Genomic DNA, 12,852 nt, shown 5'->3' with positions numbered 1-12,852 from the left:
TCAGACTCAGCCAGCCAATAACACTTTCAAAAAAAAAACAATAACTGACCACCCAAACCCTGAAAATTCAAAAAGAAAAAGACAATTAAACGAAAGAGACATAACTTGCAACCAACAACAAAGACAAGACAAGACCACAGACAGCATGAAGAAGACATTGTAGCAAAACATGACCAACAGATTTGTGCAGCAAACAGTCAAAGTGTTCGTGTGGAGATTAATAACAGCCCAGGGTGCATTTGGAGTAGCCCATGGTCCATTTGGAGCACCTTTTCCTACTTTTTCTCTTTTTTTCATTTGCCATTCCATTCTACATTTCCTTGTGCTCTTTCCCTTTTGAATTCATGTAACAGAATAGCTAGTTGCAGATATCTTTTTAAAATTGTAATGTATCCTGACCAATCTCTTCTTGGACTTGCTGCTGATTTTTTCAATTAATTTGTTGAACCAGTTATTTGGGCAACAAAATGTGATTAATTCTTAATTAAGTTGCAATTTATTCAAGAATCACGAGTGGGTAAGAAAGCTACAGCATTATGATTTTGATATAGAGTAGATGAAAGGTAACCATTGTTAATGCATTAGTAGCTTCTGCAAGATAAGACTCTTGTAATATCCCCACTTTGAAATAGAATTTAATAATAAATGATAATAATAGAGTTTAATAATAAATGATAATAATAAAATTAAAATATAAAATGATATAATTATATATGATTAATAAAAAATTAATTAAGTTAATGAAAAGTCAAAAGACATGAAAGGAAAAGTTGTGACTCCCTCAACAATGATATATAAAAGGGAGAAGAAAACCTCATTTGAGAGGGGGGATAATTTGGTGATGAGAAGTGCAGATTTGATTTAAATAATAAGTGCAGATCTGATTATGAAAGGTTGTGTCCCTTTCAAATGGTAGAAATAATGAAGAGTTACACTCTTTCAAAGGGTGTTAATGGTGAAAGGGTATGTCTCTTGCCAAAGGGCATACATGATGAAGAGGTGTGACCTCTCCCTCAAATTGAGAGATATAAAGGGAAGGAATCAAAAGCATCTAGTGACATCACCATTGATAAGATCAGATCAGAATTGTTATCAAGTTACAAGAAGTAACATTTGTGTTCTTTATGGTATGCCTCCCAATATGCAGGCGACATCTACAGTGCGAACTCCAACCATAGGCTACAATCTGCGTACAGGTAAGAGGGGTTAAGAAGTCTAAAGGTATATATATGTGTGGACGTGTGTGCCACACACACACATATGCATTTTTATGAATACATATATCTCTAATGATTACTTATATGAATGTAGCAATAAAGATAGGAATCTATGTAGAATATGTATGTATATTTAGGATCATTAGAAAGATTAAAGAATATGTAAATGAAGACGTAAATTATGGAATGGAAAACAGTAATGAATTATAAAATGTAATATTAATGTGATTATATGATGAAGGTTATAGGGAAGAAATTCCCTTAGCCTAATGGAGGGATTATGATAATCCCTGGAGGGCAATATATACTGAATATCTATATGCATATATATGACTTGGTTGACTAAGTTCATCCAAGAAGAGACGGATCTGGCCGGTCCCCTTTGAGGACTTGGATGATGGGATGCATCATCCAAGGCAAGGAATTGACATAGGGTCTTCCTTGGATGGCTTGGGTGTAAGAGGTTACACCCAAGCCAGGAATCGAATTAACCTTCGATTTCCTGGAGGGCTTGGATGTAAGAAATTACATTCAAGGCAAGAATCAAATTAACCTTTGATTTCTTGGAGGGCTTGGATGTAAGAAATTACATTCAAGATAGGAGTCGAATTCACCTTCGACTTCCTGGAGGGCTTGGAACCAAGATGGGTTCCAAGAAAGCGAGCTTCACGGCCGCCTAAGGACATACTTTCATATGGCAATCGTATCCTTTTTATTAGATAAAAGTTGTGATTATGTTAAGTAAGTATTTTAAAGATAGATTGCAATTTAGATTACTTCTATATATATATATATATATATATATATATATATATATATATATATATATATATGTTTGTTGTATTCTAACAATCTATTTTGCAAGTTAATGATCTCTAACTAGTAGGGACATTACAACTCTCCTAACCTATTAATCTCCTTTGTTCTGTTTTGATTATGCTATCTGATTTATGCTTTCCGAACTGAATATGTTTATCGGATTACAACATTAATCATGATTATGATATTGACATTGATAAAAGAAGGATTAGATCGACGACTTGCTTAACATAGCTAAGCGTCAATCTAATGCTATCGAGCTAGTAACCCGATAGCACATTAATGTCGATCCATAAATGGATCGGCATTAATATGCTATCGGGGTATTAACCCGATAGCATATAGAATGCTGTTGTTATCGAGTTTAGTTCATAAACCTGTTCGGGGCATTAACAAAGCATCTTAACTAAACACCCATTCGAACAAGAGTTTAATTATTAATGTTAGTTACCAAACATAACATAGATCGGGATGTGCACTATGAAGAGGCACCGATCAATGGGTGCCTTGATCAGTCATGTCTAAATGACATGACTGGTCAAGATATCCATTGACCGGTCCTCTAAACATATAAAGCCCGATATGAATCATTTGGAAAAGACATAGAAAACGTAAATGATCTCTCTCCTTCAGCCTGCAAACGAAGCAACAAAATATTAGACAATATTATCACATATATATAATAGTTCTTTTATTGCAATTGAATATAACTTTACATGGTATCAGAGCCAAGTTGATCGAACTTGAGGCTATTCAATTTTGTGAATAATTTAAGAACAAGGTTATATACTACATCACATTTCTCCAATGGCCAACGCAATCAGATTCGAACACAGACTCGGAGGTGGCAATGATTTTTCAGCCTGGAAGTTCAAAATCCAGATGATCTTAAAGGAGAAAAAAGTGGATTCATTTGTTCAAACTAAAAATGATCAACCTAAAAATGAACCTGACAAAACCGCATGGATTGAAGGAAATGAAAAAGCAATCAAAATAATAGTTGATGGGGTGAGAAACAACATAATGCCCATCATAAGAAAACATCAGACAGCCTATAAAATGTTCAAAGCACTTGAAAGCACATTTGAGATATCAAATGCAAGTCGAACTCTGGCATTAAAACGAGAAATAAATCATATCACCATGAACAAGGGGGAGACAATCAACGCCTACTTTATGCGGATATCAATTCTAAGAGATGAACTAGCAACTCTGGATTACGAGATCCAAAGCAAAGAGTTAACACTCATTGCTCTAGATGGGTTGCCTAGTGGATGGAGTACATTCGTCCAAGGCATCAGTGCGAGGTCCAAGTATCCTAAGTTTGAAAGATTAAGGGACGATTATCTTCAAGAAGAATCAAGATTGAACAAGATGGAAATAAAACAAAAGAACATAGATGAAGACCTTCAAGTCCTAAATACTAGCACAAATAAGACAACCAAGAAGAAGCAATTTAGAAAGAGGAAGGGTCATCAAGGCAAGAACACTTCAAAGAAAGACCTATCACATATTCAATGCTATAGGTGCGATAAGTTCGGACACTTTGTTGCAAAATGTCCAGAGAGAGCCAAACAAGCCACATTTGCCAAAGCAGGAAAATATAAAAGAGAAGATGACTCCCAGAACTATGTCCTCTACTCAGCACTTACAAGCCACACATCAAATAAATCTAACTCCTGGGTGATCGACAGTGGTTCATCCAGACACATTACAGGGTTTAGAGAAGTGCTAGACTCCATGACAAAGGATAATGAAAAGGAAGTAACCATCGAAGATGATTCCTCACATCCAGTTAGAGAAATTGGTTCCTGCACCATCAAACTGAAGACAAGCATATCATTGCAACTCGAAGGAGTACTGTATGTCCCCGGCATCAAGAGAAATCTAGTCTCCATATCATCCCTAGAAGATAACGGATACAGAGTAACCCTCATGGAGAATAAGGTGTTGGCTTGGCCGAGAAACTCTTCCATCAAGAAAGCTAAAGTCATTGGTCAAAGACAAGGCTATTTGTATGAGCTGTGCACAGAGCCCAACCTAGCCCTAATTCATGAAGCAACAAATGCAAATGAAGTCTGGCATAGAAGACTAGGCCACCTGAATTATAGAGCTTTGTCATCTATGGGAAACCTTGTCACAGGTTTACCTAAGTTGCAGCAATATCATTCAGAGGCATGCAAGGGATGTGCCCTAGGTAAAAATATCAAGGGTGCCTTCCATAATAGTACTAGGAAAACAAGCAAAGTATTAGATTTAGTTCATTCTGATGTATGTGGACCCATGTCCACTCCCTCTCTAGGAGGATGTTTGTATTATGTAATTTTTGTTGATGACTACTCTAAGAAAACTTGGATCTACTTTCTAAAGTGTAAAGAATCAGAAGAGATCCTTAGTAGGTTTAAAGAGTTTAAATCGCTGACAGAGAACTACACAAGTAACAAAATCAAAACCCTAAGGACTGATAATGGGGGGGAATACACATCAGAATTATTTAGAGATTTTTGTAAAAACTCAGGGATTAAGAGGGAGTTAACAATACCTTATAATCCTCAACAAAATGGGGTAGCTAAGAGGAAAAATAGGACAATTGTAGAAGCTGCCAAAGCCATGATTCTTGATCAGAATCTAAATATCAATCTTTGGGCAGAAGCAACTAACACTGTTGTGTATATACAAAACAGATGTCCTCACTGTCATCTTGAAGATAAAACTCAAGAGGAAGTATTTACCAAACTAAAACCAAATATCAGCCACCTTAGGATATTTGGGTGTCCTGTCTATATACATGTACCTAAAGAGAAAAGACTAAAACTAGAACCTTCTAGAAAAAGGGGAATACTTGTAGGATATAGTGAAACATCCAAGGCCTATAGTATATATATACATGGTCAGAAAAATATTGAACTTAGTAGGGATGTAATCTTCGAAGAAGACTTAGCCTTCAAAAGAGCCTTAAGTACAATAGAGCCTGAAATCTATATCCCCACTCCTAACATAGAAGAAGACCCTACTCTTGAGCTTCAAAGGGAGAATCTTGAGGTAACTATAGGTGAAATTCCAATCCCACCTAGAAAAAACCTCAAGAAAAGACCTCTATGGGCCACCAAGACTGTAGCAGAAACTCAAAAGTTTGCTGCTCCTTCAGGAACCTTCAGGGAAAGCAAAAGACCTAATAAAATCACTAGCTATGTTGCTCTCTTGAATGATCTCTCTAAAAATGAACCAAACAATGTATCAGATGCACTTAAACATCAAGTATGGAAGGATGCCATGTCTGAAGAGTATCAATCCATTATGCAAAATGATGTTTGGGAAATTGTTCCTAGGCCAACCAAGAAATCTGTGGTTTCATCTAAATGGTTATTTAAAATCAAACATGCTGCAGACGGCAGTATTGAGAAACACAAGGCCAGATTTGTGGCCAGAGGCTTCTCACAAAGGGAGGGAATAGACTATGAAGAAACTTTTGCACCTATTGCCAGCTATACATCAGTAAGAGCCGTATTAGCCATTGCAGCAGCAAAAGGATGGAAGGTACACCAAATGGATGTTAAGACAACATTTCTAAATGGTGAAATCTCAAAAGAAGTCTACCTAGAGCAACCTGAAGGGTTTGAAATTTATGATGCAGAGTCTCATGTGTGCAGACCAAAGAAACGGGACTCCCCTGGACTTGCCTAAACTCGGCGAGTACGAGTACGAGTCCGAGTCATGCTCGCTGAGTCTCTGGGGCTCGGACTCGGACTTGTCCGAGTCTGGCGAGCAAACTCACCAGACTCGCCAAACTCGGCGAGTCCCAAGCCCCAAACTCGACTACTGGCTAGGTTAGTATAATGACAAAAAAAATACATTTTAAAAAGTTCTTTTAAATGAATGGTATCGTCTTTGTTCACTACAACCTTCGCCTGAGAATGAGAAAAATTAGGGTTACAACATGTCAACCAATAGAAAAATAACACCCGACACCTTTATTAAATAATAAGTCTTTTTGGCCTCGCGGGGCGCTGCCCCTCGACCTCGCCCTATATCGCAACAGGGAGCGCGCAAGGGGCGCTGCCCCTTGACCCCACCTTGGGGGTGCTGCCCCCAAACCCCCGTCGAAAAATATGGGGGGAAACTGCGTCGATGGAAGTAGGGAAAATTTAAGCTCCGAGCCTGACATTGATTGGATCGACCAGGTAGATATAGAGGCTGAGACTTTTAGCCATGGCAGAGGAGGAGCAGAGAGAACGAGCACAGACAGGAGAAGAGGCAGATAGTGACACGGATGTTCCTGATGTTGGTGAGCATGGCATGGTGTCACGGGGAGCGGCTATGGTTGTCGAATCATCCAGGAACTACCTTAGACGCCTTCGCAGGGGGCCGAGGCCGGATGGTGCATGCTCCTCTGAGCTATAGGCTTGTAGTTGTATTTACCTTAGGTATTTGTATGAAACATTTGATGATGATCATATGATGACATGGATTTTTTTATTCCATGAGTTTTGTAATATTGTATACATTTGACAATATTTATATATCTATGTTTGTTATTTCCTTCAGCTACAATTTGTGTTTATGCTTATGTGATTGATGTATACTTGTGTATGTAATCAAATGAGCCGAGTTTGATGATGTTATTGTGTCTTTAAGGTGTATTCAATAAAGGGTGCCTGAAACAAGTTTTAAATCTTTAAAAATCTCTAAATTTCTTGAGTTTTTCACTTTCCCGAGTCCAGCCGAGTCTAACGCCGGGTCCGAGTCCCGTTTCTTTGGTGCAGACTCAAGAAAGCTCTCTATGGGCTTAAACAAGCCCCCAGGGCCTGGTATAAAAGAATTGACACCTATCTCTCAGGACTAGGTTTCTATAAAAATGATGCATATCCTAATCTCTACTACAAAAGAAATAAAGGTGATATGCTAATGTTGATTTTATATGTTGATGACTTATTAATCACAGCAAATGATCATCTTATAGATCAATGCAAGAATGATCTATCCAAAGAATTTGATATGAAGGACTTAGGACTCCTTCATTACTTCTACGATTGGAAGTATTGCAGAATTCTAACAATATTATACTAAACCAAGGAAAGTATGCCTTGGACATCTTGAAGAGATTCGTAATGCATAACTGCAGACCTATGACCTCTCCCATGGAAACAAATTTGCATAAACTTAGAGAAGCAGCAGCACAGTCACAATCCACTGATCCTACAATCTACAGACAGATGATTGGGTCTCTGATGTATCTGGTGAATACAAGGCCAGATATCTGTTATGTTGTCAATGCCTTAAGTCATTTTATGTGTGAGCATAAGGAAATTCACTTGATTGCAGTGAAACACATTATGAGATACTTACTGTTGACGGGAATAATCATTATGTTATGTTGTTATATTATGTTTATGTTGTCGTTGATAATAATGAGTTACGGCAGTCAGTTAGTTAGCCTACGGGTAGGTAGTTGGAGTCGCAACAGTTGTGTCACGCCCCTTCGTGTATTATATATTGTGTACCTTTTCTTCAAAGTAGGATCATGTTAGTCATGTCAGATGTAATGTTATAAGCACTTATTGTACATGGACAGTGGAATTAATACAGAGGCTGGTTATTTAATATATTTCCATTATGTTCTATGCATTTACTTTCTGCATTTAACCGTTTACCCGAGACAGCAAACATTTGGCACCGTTGCCTAGACGTACTCGGGAACGGAAGACACGGATGGCGCACAGACACAATGGGCCTACCCGTTGGTGAAGTAAACCCGGAGGCCGACGACGCTCGAACAGAACTTTACACAGGAGAAGACACGGCAACGCGAGAATTTTCAATTTTGCTCCAGGTAGCCATTCAGACCTACGTCCGACGAGAGGCGGCGGAGGCAGAAATCCCACCAAGTGCCGTGTGGACAGCGCTGGAGGTTAGCCTGGTAGTAAACCAATTGATGAACCACCTCCCCTGGCTGCTTGCACAGGTATCGCTGGCACAACAGGCCCGCCTGGAGGAGATTGCCCAGGAAGAGCGACGACAACAAATCCTGCAACGCTACGAAGAGAACAGTCGACGAGAAACAGAACGAGATGGCGCCAGGCCAGGAGGAAATTGAACCTTTGACTTATGCCCAATAGACTAAATAAGGACAAAAATAAAAAGATACAGAGTGACGAATAGGAAGTGGCACAAACCGCATTGAATCCCAGACAGCAGATAGAACGAAGGCGTAGGCTAAAGCAGCTTGCCGAGGGACGACTAGCCGAAAGGTTGCCCGAAGGGAACCCAGGAGGTGTCACGGAGGTTGCGGAGGCAGAGATAGACGGAGAGAACTACACTGTCTACACTGTTGTAGGGCTGCCAGAAGGAGTCACGGAGGGTGCCGAAGGAGAACTCTATAGTTCGCCAGAATACAACCGTAGGGTAAGAAGCCGCGAAGAGTTGGTGGAACAAACAAGGCGAAGTCTAAACCTGATCGACACTACCAAAGACTTGCTAAAGAATTTGTCCATTTCAAAGGACAACCGGAGGGAGACAACCAACCGGAGGGAGACATCGGAAGGTGACGGTACGACCGAAGGTGCTGAGGGAGCACAAGGGTATCGTACGGGAGGCAGTTTGTTTGGTTCGGTGTCAGCAACTTTTTCCAGAGGACCCACGAGTGGAGGTTCAGTTGTAGGAGGCGGAGGATCGCCAGGTACAAGCACACAAGGAATTAGAGGAGCGAGACCCAGCGGAGGGATGGCGAGTAAACAAAAATTGCCAAAGTTCACAGGGGAGGGCAAGACCCCTTACGGCACTGTCGTACATGTGAGACCATTTGGTCCGCCAACGGAGTAACAGACCACGATGACTGGGTACAGCAGTTCCCAGCCACGTTACGAGGAGTCGCCATAGATTGGTACTCCGATATAGATAAGCAAAAAGTGGCCACATGGGCTACCCTACAGAAGGAATTCACGGAGGAGATCCGGTTGCTTCGTGATGACAACGAAATTGTGACAGAGATATATAGTACCAAGCAAGGTACTAAGGAGACAGTACGGGCATACAGTCGGAGGCTAAAAGAACTCTTGGGTAAAATGGAAAGCCAACCCGCAGATGGATTGAAGAAACGATGGTTCGTTGAAGGGTTGAAATCCTCCCTACGGGGGAAGATGAAAATTGTACCCCCGACGTCATATGACGACGCTTATAATAGGGCGATGGACTTGGAGAGCGAACACAAAACATCAAAGAAAAAGAAAAGTAATAAATCCTCATCTGAGGACAATGACTCTTCACAGGAAAGCAACAGCGACGACGAGGCTGGCAAACGGGTGCAAGCGCTCCAGAAAGACATGGAGCGAATGAAAAAGGAATTCAAAATAATGAGAAGCACTGGTCGGAACGAAGGGGACATATGGTGCACTGAGTGCAAAGAGGAAGGGCACACAAAGGGTACTTGCCAAAAGAAGGCATTCTGCAAGATTTGCCAAGTGATGGGACACTCCACCAAGGAGTGCCCATACAACATGAAAACCCGAGGTACGCAAATGAACCAAGTGTTGTTCACGGAGCAGGCCACAACATCCGCACCAGCGGGTACCGGCCAACATACTAACACAACGGCATCATCTGGAGGATACCGGGACAACAGACGCGGCGGCGGAAGGAATAACAACAATAACAATAACGGAAGCCGTATCCAGTATGACGCCAAGGGCTGGCCAATTATCCAATGTAGGGCCTGTAATCAGTGGGGGCACTTCCCCCGTGATTGCACAACGGAAGCCACCCCTCAGTACCTCTGTCGTTGGTGTGGGCCAGGCAACCATGAGGACGCAAATTGCCCGCAGGCAGGGGTGAATCTCCTCAACATTCAGAAGGCTGAGAAGACTGGTGAGAAAGAAGTACTGGCGATCACCTGCGCCCAGATGAAAAAAGCCACTTATCCCGACCCCCGTACGGAGAAGGAAAGATTACGGGAGGCAAAGGCCAATATTGAACGTGAGATGACAACCGGACGACGGGACAACGAGGTGGCGAGTACATCATCCCATACGGAAGTGGAAAATAACATCATTGGGCAAATCTTGCAAATGGAGGTGCCGATAAAGGTAAAAGACCTTCTCGACTCTATGCCACAATTGAGGACTGCCATCCTCACCAATGTGCAAAGCACCGCAGCGTCGAGTGCACCACAGGTACGGGTTCCCGCCACCGCATCGTCGAGTGCACCACAGGTAGGGGTTCCCGCCACCGCTTCGAAGAGTACACCACAAGTGGAGGTTTCGGTCAGCCCTTCGACTGACCCGATGTTACTAGCCGTGAGCAGTGGTAGACACCCAGCTGTGGTAGAAATGGGTATCCGTGGGACCATTCTGAAGGACACCATTGTGGACGGTGGATCTGGGGTGAATGTACTACCAAAAGAAACATGGAAGTGGTTGGGGAAGCCCACCCTGTGGCCACCTACATTCAACCTGGTGGGAGTGGACCAACACGGCATTACGCCACTCGGCTTGTTGATGTCCCAGCAAGTGACGGTTGGTACGCAGCCATTCTTGTTAGATTTCGTGGTTATTCCCTCGAAGAAGAAAGGCTATGACGCCATCCTGTGGATAGCGTGGTTGATCAACGCGAGGGTAAACCACAACTGGAAGAAAAATACCCTTTCCATGGAGAAGGGAGGGCGGAAATATACCATTGACCTACACACCCAAGATGTCGGCGAAGAGCTCGCCTCTTCAGACTCGGACTCAGAGGACTCTAATAAAGGGGAAGGGGGTCCCGATGAAAGCAAGGGCAAGAACGCAATGGAGCCGAACAGTGAAGGGGTGCTCGAATTGGAGGGATGTTCTGAAGATGAGGTATGCTCACTTAACGGGCTCTTCCACTGGCAAATGGCGGATTACAAAATGTTCCAAAGCTATAGGCTCGAAGTAGAGGAACCAGAGCAACCGACAAAGGTGTACCTGCCAAAATACAGAGAATATTGGAAGGGAGACGCCCCAAACCCTGGCGACGTAAATAATCCGAAGAGTGTCGGTAACGATTGGAACCCTGTGTGGAAGGCCGCAGCCTTCAAAATCTTTATTATCCTTCTTCTTCTCATGTACGGGAAGGAGGTCGTGGTCCCTGTAGAATTTGTGGTTCCAGGTCTTCCGATGGCCATTGAAAATAGATTGGCCACCAACGGGTACAAATTGAAACCTTACCACGCGAAGCGCGCAGTGGACCCGAGAGGCCGGACAGACACCCGAGAGCCCAGAGGGGGACCCGAGTGGATGGAGGGGGACTCAAGAGGCCAGCCAAGCGACTTGAGAGCCACGAGACAAAAGGAGACTTTTGGGCGAGGAAAACCGAGAAGGATGAAGGGCGATCCCAGAGACAGGGGACCCGAGCCGAAGACTCTCTAGACAATTTCAAATAAAAAAAAATCGCACGGTCGTACGACAGCGACCGTACGGTCAAAAAAAAGGAAAAAAAAAAAGAAAAAGGGAAAATGGCCACCGTACGGTGGGACCAAGGTGAAACCACCAAGGTGACACCACCGTGCGATGGACGGGGACACCACCGTGCGGTGGAAGCACCGAAGGTTGTTGCCGAGACATGAACCCACCACCGCACACCGCACAGCCTGACCACCGCACAACACCGAACACCGCCGCACAGCAAGGGATAGAGGAGGAGGAAGACGCACTGCACGGCCCGACCACGCACCACACGGCCCGATCAACACGCACAGCAAGGGTTACGCACACCAACGCGCAACAGCCACAAAAGGAAAAAGAAAAAAAAGAGACCAAGTCCGCACAATCCACACAGCCACGTAAGGGCAAAACGACTGCCACAGGTAGACCAAGCAGCCACACAATTGGAGGTGCCAGTGCTGTTGTTGACCAAAGGTGTGTTCGTACGATAAGAAGGGTGTCGACTGCACGGGAAGGTGGCCGCACGATTGGAGGTGCCAGTGTTGTTGTTGACCGGAGGTGTGTTCGTACGATAAGAAGGGTGTCGATTGCACGGGAAGGTGGCCGCACAATTGGAGGTGCCAGTGTTGTTGTTGACGATACAGGGAGGTTGTATGGCCGGGGTGCCATCGGGGACATTACAGTGCCTTTAAAAAAAAAAAACGACGACGACCAAATTTAAAATGATTCGCTGGAGTTTGAAGCCAGGACACTGGAAATTCGGAGTGGAAAAGAAGGGTTTTGACATCATAAAATATCACAAAAATGATGCGCTGCCCCAGGACCCCGCAAGGGGCGCTGCCCCTCGACCCCGCAGGGGCGCTGCCCCAGATCCCGAAGGGGCGCTGCCCCTCGACCCCGCTGGGGGCGCTGCCCCCAGACCCCCAGTTTATTTTGAGCTACAAAAGACCATGGGAAGTGTTGTGGTTGTCCGTATTGTGAGAAAGAAGCCTGTAGCTAAGCATTGGCGGGGAAGCCATAAGCCGTAGAGGGAGACGAATTTGGAGGTTGGGAACAAACAAAGTTTGAGGGAAGGCATTGCAGGTCCGCGCAGTTGTATGACACCAGGGAGTTATTCAATTCAGTTTTTAGCCTTTGGGGAGTGTGAGGTGTCTCCTAGCATTTGTGCCAGCGGATTGTGGCCACCTCCAAGCATGATAGGTACGCTTTGAGGAACTCGGAGTATGTCTCGGCTGGACGTGAGGTTGCCTTGGTGGATGCACAGAGGGCTCAGGAGGAGCTGACCACCAGGTTGGAGGCACTAGTCGTGTGAGACTTAGTTCAGCGTACCTAGGAGTTGGATGCCGGGAGAGCAGCACAGGTGGCTATCGAGGACAAATTGGCTAGGGAGATAGTATCAATTGAGTAGCAGTTGGTGGAAG

At 43.7% G+C, this 12,852-nt stretch overlaps 1 protein-coding gene across 4 annotated transcripts in view; it reads right to left on the bottom strand.

Moving 5' to 3' along the window:
- Positions 1–12,852, bottom strand: part of LOC131061451 (K(+) efflux antiporter 2, chloroplastic) — a 211,011-nt gene that overhangs the window by 86,897 nt on the left and 111,262 nt on the right. The gene's annotated exons all lie outside the window — the stretch shown is intronic.

The sequence above is a fragment of the Cryptomeria japonica genome, chromosome 8, assembly GCF_030272615.1.
Source record: "Cryptomeria japonica chromosome 8, Sugi_1.0, whole genome shotgun sequence".
Lineage (NCBI taxonomy): Eukaryota > Viridiplantae > Streptophyta > Pinopsida > Cupressales > Cupressaceae > Cryptomeria > Cryptomeria japonica.
The sequence above is the reverse complement of the archived record's forward strand: the minus strand, read 5'-3'. Positions and strand labels throughout refer to the sequence as shown.